The 9,544-nt window shown below is 40.5% G+C and overlaps 1 protein-coding gene and 1 pseudogene across 1 annotated transcript in view; one reads left to right on the top strand and one right to left on the bottom strand.

Annotated features, from left to right (window-relative positions):
• The window catches only part of TENM3 (teneurin transmembrane protein 3), a 902,368-nt gene that overhangs the window by 617,334 nt on the left and 275,490 nt on the right, over window positions 1–9,544 (top strand).
• Window positions 4,202–4,690, bottom strand: LOC106734251 (U1 small nuclear ribonucleoprotein C pseudogene; annotated as a pseudogene).

The raw sequence follows: 9,544 nt of genomic DNA, 5'->3' as shown, positions 1-9,544 counted from the left end.
AGGAATAAAACTGACAAGTATCACATCTGTTCATGCTGCTTCTCCAATTCCCATGGGCTAGCACCACGTACGTAGCAGCAGGTCTGATGGTACCACAAGGGAAACGAGGCGTAGGGCCTCCTGAGTGAACAAATCCAGCTTGAGAAAAAGAGAAAGGAAACAAGACAATATTAAACAACAACAATGTACCAAACGGCATTACAGAGGAAAAGAAAGTAGGCAAAGATACAACTAGTCAGAGAAGACTATGTTTTAGGGAGAGTCTCTCTGTTCAGTAACATATCTGAATGTTGATATGTGTACATATTTTAAAACTAGGATAGGATTCCTCCCTATCACTCCATGTGCACAAAGAACTGACTCCATATAAATAGAGCATAGTTGGGACCAGCAGGTGGTGTGGTGGTTAAGGTGCTGGACACTCCCACATGACTGACTATGGTTCAAGTCCCGGACCGGGCAACTTGCTTTCTCACTCTCTCTCCTCTCTCCCTCTCTCTTTCTCTGTGTGTGTGTCTGTGTGTCTGTGTGTGTCTGTGTGTGTGTGTGTGTGTGTGTGTGTGTGTGTGGTCAAATTAAAATAAATGAATGAATGAATAAAATAAGTCTTTAAAGAAAAAGCATGGTTTAATTTGAGAGACACTTTCAACTGGTTGTAACTTCTTGCTTTTTCGGTCACTATCTGCAAATGAGAAAAAAAAAGGGTAGACTTTTTTTTTTCTTTGGAGAGGTTTTTGTTATAGGGCGCACGTACTCACCAGGTAGACAGACAGAGTCAAGAAATCACACCGAGGGGGGATGGCCACGTTGTAATCCCTTCTCCTCCATACTCCTCTCAGGATCTTGGGCACGCATGCACATGCGCCTGGCGTGAGTTTAAGCCACCAGATCCAGGACTTGAACCGTGGTCAACTACGTGGGAGTCCAGTGACATGACATAGCTGTTATGCTAACTGCTGGTCCCATGGGGTAGACAAATTTAAGAGCCAAGAAGAATTAACAATTGTAATTAGTAATTGAAAAATGAAATGTAGGATAATAAACTCAAAACAACATTGGTAGGAAATTCTAAAGCTAGATTGAGTAATGCTTGTACCAATTTGTTGATTTATTAAAACTGTTGAATTTACGAATTCAAATTTCAAAATTACGAATGTACACTATATAAAAATAGTAAATAAAAGTAGTTTTAAGAGTTAACTCATATCTTCATAGCTCTTTATAGTTTAACAATTAATTCCAAATACATAGTGACAGGCAAATGCTCATATGATGATACTGGAAAACAGAAGAATAGAATGAAGTCTGATCTTATTTATGACTATTTGTATAGAAAATACACAAAAGAGGGCCAGCATGTGGCCTGGTGGCCTGTGGTCTGGTGGTTAAGGCAGTTGAATCCCCCTTGGCTGACCATACTGGTTGAGTCCCAGACCTGGTAACTTGAAACACTCCCGGGTGTGTATGGCTGCAGGCTTAAACTCCAGAAAGTAGGGAGAGAGAAGAGAAGGGATTGCTGTGTGAACATTCCCTATGGAGAGTACTTTCCCCTCTGGTGAGTGCGTGCATCTCTGGCAAATTAAAAAGAAAGAAAAGTACAGGAAGGAAACAAGCAAATTGCTTGTGGGCCGTATGGATTATAGATGGTTTTTATTTTCTTCTTATCCCAGTTACCTTTTTCTGTAGTTCTGTAGTTGAGTTTTTATACTGAATTTGTGATATTTATATGACAAAAGCTCCAAAAAAAGTTGAGATAATTATTGTGTGTACCTGTCAAAATTCTTTTTATGGATAAGCTGTATCTCATTTCTCTGGAGATATCGGATATATATCATTACATAAATGATGAATAACTTTAGTATTGCATGGACATTAGAAGTAACCTTTGGGTCTAAGCTATGAGTAGGTGAGCAGAGAAAATGTAGAGATGACCCTGTTTTTCTGGGCTGGATGTTAAAAAAAGGTTAGATTGGTTTTTTTGTTTGTTCATGAAAAGTGTGCACACGTGAGAGACAGAGAAAAGCACTTCTGCAGGGTCCAGTCCTGCCATGAGCCTCCGCCTGTTGCCCTCCCCCGACTCCCACTGCCTTCCCATCAAGCACATCCTCCAGCTTGTTGCATCTTAGACAGTTGTGTATGTTCAGGCTGACCTGGCTGAGGATTTAAATCATGGTTGCCATATGGGATCTGACCTGTCTTGAGCAAAGCATTACGATTGCCATGGAGCCACCCTTTTTTAAAAAATGAATTAAAATACAAATGAATTTGGGAGCCAGCAAGTGGCATAGCGGTTATGCCACTGGACTCCCACATGGCTGACTATAATTTGAGTCCTGAACCCAGTGGCTTGAAACTCACTCTGGGTGTGTGTGCATGCATGCCCAGGATCCCAGGAGAATAAAGGAAAAGGGGTTGCGATGTGGCCATCCCCCATAGGGGTTGATTTTTTACTTTTAGTCTCACTGTTTCTCTCTCTTCTCTCTCTCTCTCTCTCTCCCCCCCTACCCCCAGCAAGCACATGCATCCTAAAGCAAAAAAGCTCTTAAAAAATGAATCTGTATGTCTACAGCCCCTCTCAATAGTCATCCTAAAATTAATGCCAAAGAAGTATATTTTGGGGTGGCATATTTTGGTCTCCCACAGTATGAATTTCTTAACTCCATCCTAGAAATGGAATTACAAAAATGTGAAACTATGGTACATACAATGACTGAATTGTGTCCTCTCAAAACTTGTATGTGCAGCCTTAATCCCCAGTGTAATGTATTTGCAGATGGGGGTCTTTGAGAGATAATTTGGTTTAAATGATGTCATGAGAGTGGGGTCTTCGTGACGCATTTTGTGGTCTTATAAGAAGTAGAAACACCAGAATTATCCACCTTATGAGAACACAGCAAGAAGGGGGCCCCCTGCAAGCCTATGAGGATCCTCTTTAGGAACCAAGTTGACTGTCACTTTGATCTTGGACTTCCACCTTCCAGAACTGTGAGAAATAAATGTCTGCTGTTTGCCACTGTTGTATTTTGTTATAGCAGCATAAGCTGACTAGTACAGTGAGGAACATCTAGTCCTCTGGTCATACTTCATCCATCGAGACCTATGAGTATCTCTTTTCATGAGTCCATGCTGAATTCTGTCCTCTTGATCATTTCCATGCCCCTCTTGATTCACACAGAACGTATGACCTTTTGTTAGGACACTTTGACCCGGGTGGGGGTATAGGAATTCTCTCTGTAATGCTGCTCCTGTTTTTTCTGTCTGAACACTTTACTCTGTTCAGCTATTGTTACCATGCTGGGTAGAGGGTAAAATCTTGCCATTCTTGGGCTATTATTTTTGTTTCTATTATCATATCCAACTTGTTGGGGGGCAAGGGGTAACATAGAGGAGGACTCCAAAACACATCCACACCTTGCCTGATGCTATACTGTAGTCTTCCAATCTCAACCAAGTATTGTGGGGATTACGGGACTGGGTGCCAGAAATACTTGAATACGCAAGCATTTTTCCATAGCCTTTTCATTCCTAGCATAAGTCTAAGCTTTTGAAACGCAGAGATCAAGAATTTATTTATTTATACTCTGCTTCTGCTTTAACAACTTTTTCCTAAGGCACTGTGTACTCCCAGAATACGGAGAAAGGTACAGGGGAAAAGACAGTGGTAGGGCTGGTAGGGAACCTTGTTAATGTTTCAGAATATTCTGGTACAACTGGTTATGTCAGAATTTAGGATTAGAGAGGGCAAGCGGGACTTGCATTGTTTACTTTATATAATTTCATGTATACTATATAATATTCATTGTAAATAAGCATATTTTTTTATATATAGTGTTTTTATTTTAAAATAATAATTTCTTGAGGTAAAAATGTAGCCATTTCATAAGTTTCCTATCAGTGGAAACATAACAACACTATGATATGGCTAGAGCTGTTACTGCCATTTGTATTTCTTTTTTTTTTTTAACTAAAAGAATTGACAATTTTATTATTTTCACATTTCACAAAATAAACGAAAACTACACTTTTTTGTCTCACTTCTCTCCTCCAAAACTACTCTTATTTTTAATTCTTTTTAATAGGAAGGGGGAGAAAGCCTTCCTTGACATGCTGTTAGAAAACACCCCGAGTCATAGCACCATGATCTCCTGGTGAAGTCGAACAAGTTAATATGAAACTGACATAAAGAAGCCTCCCTTTGTCCTTACCTGTCTGGCCGAGTCATCCCTGGCCGAGTGGGCATGACACCATCATTGACCGGGCAAGAGGTCTCACTTATCATGGGGGGCCCAGGCATCATGGGCATGTGGCCTCTCATGGGTGGCCTCCTTCCAGGAGCAGGTCCTACTGGCATCATCCCAGGAGGAGGAGGGCCCATCATTGGCATCATGGGAGGGCCCCCCATATGGGGTGCTGGCATCATGCCAGGGCAAGGAGGACTCGGGAGACTGGGGGGGAGGTGGGATCATGGCCCCTGCAGGAGGAGGAGCAGAGAATGGAGGAGGAGGTCTCTGCCCTTGTTGAAAGGCAGCAGTTGTTTTGTCAATCAGCTTTGAGCCTGCTCTTCCATCCATTTCTGATGGTAGTCTTTGACATTCTCTTTGTGTTTCCTACCACTGCAGTGTGTTTTTCTCACGCATGGAGAATCATGGGTGAGGTGTGTACCACAGGAGTCACAATAAAATTTAGGCATGTCGCTCTGCCGTCGGCCACTCCGTTCTGTGCCGCCTGGAAGTCTGTCATTTGTATTTCCACAGATGAAGGAATAGAGTCACTCACACAAAATGCAAGTCTCTTTTGATATGGGACAAGTCAGAAAAAATGGGAGATAAACATGCGATGAGTACCTTCAGTGTGTAAGGCATGTGCTAAGAAAAAAAAGCTATTAATGTCTTAGTAATGCCTAACGTTTCTCTCAGCCCGTATCGATTAGAAAGCATTTCCAAAGTTATAGTTAGTATTGATTTTTCCTTTGAAATAGTTTGTATCCATCCCTGTATTCCCAGAGGTAGCGCCATCATTCAGGTCTTCGTGGCTTCAGGTTTTAGCTTCTGTCGTGTCCTTTCCCTTGCTGTTCATTCCTGCCCTGGTACAGTCTTCATCCCAATTGATTTTCCTCAAATATTGCTTGGATCATGTAATCATAAGGGACTTAGCATTGAAAGAGCTTCCAATGCAGCCTCTCACGGCTCAGGAATTTTTTTCTAGAGGATCTCTGGATATGATTTTCCAGTCTTTTCTTGAACCATTGGCTAGGGATTAGCTTCTTATGAGACCGTTTATACTATTTTTAGCCAGTGTAAATTGCTGGAAACTTCCTTCTTCATGCTTTCCCAAAGGCCTCTCTTTAACTTCCACCCCAAACAAGCTCAGTCTTTCTTCTAAATGACCACCTTTCAACAATACGAGAATACATGTCTTCACACCTCAGTTCTCCTTTTTACCAGCCCCAGCATCTCCACTTCCGTCCTCGTCTTATGTGTTCTCGTGTCCCTGAGGTTAACACGGATCTTGACACATAGTAAATATTTCATACGTGCTTGTTGCATGAGTTAATGAGTAGTTAAGTGTCCTAGCACCCCAGCATTGCTTTGGCTCCAGTTTTGTAATCTGTAAAGGAAGGCATCAGGTACATGTTCTCCATCTGGTAGGTGATCTGTAGTAACGCCTGCAATGCTATCACATCTGTTTCTTTCTTCTTTTAGCATCCCAGTAATGTCAAATATTTCTATGCCAGAGTAGTTTTTGTATATACAAGTGTGTTCCCTCTCCTTGCTTTTATATCTGTTGTTTCTGCACAGCGTATTCTAACATCACTGTATAAATATCTTCAGTGAATTTGCAGTCTTATTTGTCTCCTGTATTTGAAACGTTTCCCACTTGGCGTACGTTTTTTACCCAGTGTGTGAAAAGTTCCAATTTTCATTAGTACTCATACATAACGAGGCCATCACTAGAATGAAACAATAAGACTTTATTAGTACGATTAGTCATACCATTAGTAAAGATGCTATTTTGTGCCATTGATAAAGTGTACATTCTAATGGAGTAAGACCGATTAATAAGAGAGATTCCTGGTGAAATCACGGTATTGCTTGTCACCTATTTTTGCTCATCGATCCTACTCCTAGACTTCTTTAACCTCCAGGATAATAGAATAAAAGAACTGATAAAGTAATAAATTAGTTAGTTTTTCTTTGATAATCGGTGTGCTGGCTGTGAAAATTGAAGCTACAAATGAAATTGTATGTGAATTTTAGTCATATCCATTCCCAATTACTATAAATAAGAATTTTTATCATTGAATTTCTTATAATTACAATTCAGAAGCAGCTCTTTCAAGTTCTTTCTAAGGACATAATGTAGTGTTACAAGTATGTTGGTTATTCAACAGTAGAATTTTTTTTTTCTTTTTTTTGGAGAGGTTTTTGCTATAGGGCACGTGCGCTTGCCAGACAGACAGAGAGAGAAAGAGAGACAGAAAGCGAGAAATCACCCCCCAGGGGGGATGGCCACACCGCAGTCCCTTCTCCTCCATTCTCCTCTTGGGATTCTGGGCACGTATGCACACGCACCCAGCGTGAGTTTAAGCCACTGGGTCCAGGACTCGAACCGTGGTCGACTACGTGGGAGTCCAGCGATACAGCCATTACGCCAACTGCTGGTCTCAACAGTAGAATTTTCAAAAGAGAAATAATAAAGGCAAATAAATATATCAAGAAGTTATCTTAAACTCTTGTGCATCTTTGAAATTATTATCGCTCCTAATGTTGTCATTTGTCAGTATGTTTTCAAATGTCCCATATTACGTCATGGTGTCTATATTTATAGTGCCCTTTTCAGCCTGTGTATTACTTTCTATTAGGTGAAACATTCAGAAAACACATTTTCTGCTTGCATATAAAAATGCATTAGGCATCTAGAGTATTCTGCTTTAAAGAAAATTCTTCTTGGCATTCTTTGGAGGAAGGAAAGAGAACAGAGGGATTTCCACATCTGTTAAATAATCATTAGCATGTAGGATTGAATTCTGTCTTCTTTTCAACTAAAGACCAGCTGTTAGAGTAAACTTGAAGAGCCCCTCAATTATTGCATATTTTAATGGCTTGCTGAGGATTCAGTTACCTAGTTCCACCTCTCTGATCAAAGGCAACTCATACACCATTGTTATTGAAAGCATTCCTTATTTGATTGTTTTGCTTCTGAATGTTCTATAAAAGGTCAGACAGGGTGTCTTTCTCTGATTTCATAGTGCCTCTGAGAATAACCTCTGCTACCAATTACGCGTTATTTGGATGGGTGCTAAGATACCCCAGGACTTCTTTCCCTTGGCCCTTAGTACATGTTTGCTTTTGCACTTAGAGTGCTGAGTCAAAGGTGCTTCAATGTCCATATGATATTTGGCATCAGTGAAAAGCAAATTCAGAAAAATGAACAGATTTTCTCTGTTTGAAATCTGGTTTGGTAGTGTTGCCAGCAACACATTTGCCATGGGTTGAGCATCCTAATCAAACACTTTAATTTAGTTTGAGTGTTTGTTTTCTCATTGTTGGCTTAATGACTTCTTTTTTCTTTTTAGATTTTTGCCATAGGGCGAGTGCATTTGTAGGAAAGAGACAGAGAGAGAAAATGAGAAATCACCCCTCAAGGAGCTGGCCACTCTACACTCCATTTTACTCTGTTTTCCTCTCAGGATTTTGGACTCACATACACCCAATGTGTTTTTCAAACCAGTTAGTCTGGGACTCGAACCATTGAGTTGGCCATGTGGGATCAAGCATTTTAACCACCACCCCACATGCTGCCCAAGCTTGATGACTGTTTGTTACCATGGAATGAAGTTTTAACCTAGCATAACACAGAGCCTGGGGAATTAGCAGAACTAAACTAATGCATGGGAATTTGATCCTTCCACAGGAAACACTACACGAATGAATACAAAAATAAATTTTCACTACTTCCAAATTGATCATAATACTGAATTATTGTGATACTATTGTGTTTACAGTTTCTTACTGCAGGTCATAATATTCTATGTCAAACTGAGGAGCCATGCAGCCTACTACCTACACGCTCTTGCATTTGGCAAATCGGGTGCCCTTCCTTTCTGCTTAGCCTTCCAATTGGATGTCAGCGTGAGTTTATTTACAAAGGTACATCCCGTTTGGGATATGCTTCCATGTCTGCACAGTTAGCAAGTTTGAGATCTAAGGCTGTTTTGTAGTGGATGTCATCATTTCTTTGAAGTCTCTTCTTAGCACATGTACAAGGCTGTTTACCTGGACACTGTTTTTTTTTTTTTTTTCTGCAGTGTTTCACTACTTTATCGGTAGCCAGATATAGACCCAGCTACCTGGGAAGTTTAGATAGGATAGAGAGTTTGAGGGGCAAGCAGGTGGTGTGAGTTATGCAGCTGGACTCCCACATGGCAGATGGAGAGTTTGAGGCCAGCCTGGACAACGCAGTAGACCCTATCTTAAAAACATAACAAAACATAAAAACACAATTTAGGGGTTGTATATTGTGACATATACACAAATCTATTGGTATATAAAAAAGATCATATTCTTTTCTTTATTATGATGAATTTTTCCCCTGAAGAGATATTAAAGGAATGGAATATATGTTACTCCATGCCAGAAATAGTATGTGAACAGGGAAATGTTAAAAACAAACAAACAAACAAACAAATAAGCAAACAACATAACAGCATCTAAATTAAAAGGTAAATGTAAGAGAAACATCTAGTCTTTGCCCTGAAAAGTCTATAGATAGTAGAGCTCAAATAGAATTCACTTTTTAAGATGACTTGCTGGGCCCAGCAGGTAGCATGGAGATTAAGGCACTGGATCCCACATGGCCAACTGCTCGGCTTGAAACATGGACCAGGCAACTTGAAAACAATGCTGGGAGAGGAATGAAAGAGAAGGGATTGCAATGTGGCAATCCCCCTTAAAAATTTTTGTTTGTTTACTGTTTTGGTGCTGGAATAATTACATTGAAAATTTGAGTATATAGTTTCCATTGTCAAAGTATATTCAGAAGCCAGCTATTTCTATCATCTGTCCTGCTAATTTACCAGATTTAGCACCACCTGGATTTCTGCGCATCACCCCACTAACGCCCTAATTCACTTTGAATAAACAGTGAAGTTTTAATAACGACCTTCAAGATCCTATATGATCTGGCTCCTCTCGTCTTTGACCCTCTTCACTCCTCTCTCTCTGACCATGGGTTCAGATCCTCCACTGATCTGAAACACATGGGACTTGTGCCACCCAAGATCCTCACTAGTCAGAGGGCTCGGAAAGGGGATGTGGCGGGACAAGGCCCTGTCACGAGTGCCTGTCTCTCTTTTGCTCATGTGCACACATGTGTGCACACTTGCACTCATGCAGTCTCTTAGGAAAGAAATAAAACAAACTTAAAAAGCTGTAGAAAAGAGTAATTGATGAATAGGTATCAAAAAAGGATGCTGGATCAACTTATGTTGAAAATTTAAGTAGAAGGAGAAGGAATAAGGCTGCCATTTCTTTGGAACTGTAGG

Source organism: Tupaia chinensis, unplaced genomic scaffold (genome assembly GCF_000334495.1).
Source record: "Tupaia chinensis unplaced genomic scaffold, TupChi_1.0 Scaffold150192_1, whole genome shotgun sequence".
Taxonomy (NCBI): Eukaryota; Metazoa; Chordata; class Mammalia; order Scandentia; family Tupaiidae; genus Tupaia; species Tupaia belangeri.
The sequence above is the reverse complement of the archived record's forward strand: the minus strand, read 5'-3'. Positions and strand labels throughout refer to the sequence as shown.